The 912-nt window shown below is 50.5% G+C and overlaps 1 protein-coding gene across 1 annotated transcript in view; it reads left to right on the top strand.

The window, feature by feature from the left end:
* Positions 1 to 659: 659 nt before the first annotated feature.
* Positions 660 to 912, top strand: part of PIGV (phosphatidylinositol glycan anchor biosynthesis class V) — a 15,024-nt gene continuing 14,771 nt past the window's right edge. Inside the window, exon 1 of the mRNA XM_045299173.1 lies at positions 660 to 771. The gene's annotated coding sequence lies outside the window, so the exon portion shown is untranslated. The remainder of the gene's footprint in view (positions 772 to 912) is intronic.

Below are 912 nucleotides of genomic sequence, written 5' to 3'. Positions count from 1 at the left end.
CCTTGTGCTCAGGGAAGACGGCGGTTGCTACTGGGACCGTGAAACGAGTCAAATTCATGGTCAAGTTAGACAGATGGTGTTAACAGAACAAGGTTTGGTGGTGATGGTGATGGTGGTGGCGGCTGGGTAGTCCCCGGAGGCCTCAAGGAGGAGGTAACATTTCAGCTGAGACCCTAGTGAGCCAGCCAACAGGTGGTCTGGCCGTGCATCGCGTGGGTGAATGCAAGTAAGGGAAATAGCAAGAAACAGACATGTTCAACAAACAGCTGATGTAACGTCCTTACAGTCCAGGATTGTAGTAACAGTAGTGCATTGTTTGGGCTGGGGGTTCTCAGTGGTTTGTGGGGGTGTGGGGGTATGTGCTGCTTAATGGAAGTGGTTGGGAAGGTGGAGAGTCTTTGCAGAGCTGAGATACAGTTCTCGCTAGCAGCTTGCTTTTCCACAGTTCTGTTCCCTCCGCTGGCTGCCTGTGTTGCTGTAGGCTCCATTTTAGCTGCAGACTCTAAAAGCAAAAATGGGGGGCAGTTGCCTCCTCCACTGCTCACTCACAGCTTGAGAGGCTCAGGATCCCCTCCCGGGGGCCACCCAGCCTCCTCCCAGTCTGACAAGCCAGGGCGTGGAGAGCACCAGATTCGGCTTCCCTGTTTTCCTGACCGTGCAGGAGCCCGAAAATGAAACAGGAAACAGTGGAAGAGGAGAGATGGAGGCAAAGATGGAGAAATTGCAGGAAAGTTGAGTCAAAGCTGCAGACAGAAGTTCTACTTCTAACAGGTGATCGTTGAGCTTAAAAAAAAAACAAAACAGAAAACATTCTGACTTGTCGCCAGAGACCTGTCCTTTTAACGTGGGTTTTTGAAGGAACTTGGGTACAAAAGGGAAGTCATTGAGCTGTGAGTAATTTGCTTTTGAGAA

This window comes from Echinops telfairi, unplaced genomic scaffold, assembly GCF_000313985.2.
Source record: "Echinops telfairi isolate 266 unplaced genomic scaffold, ASM31398v2 ScPeMD7_7457;HRSCAF=8495, whole genome shotgun sequence".
Lineage (NCBI taxonomy): Eukaryota > Metazoa > Chordata > Mammalia > Afrosoricida > Tenrecidae > Echinops > Echinops telfairi.
This window is presented reverse-complemented; position numbering and strand designations above follow the sequence as displayed.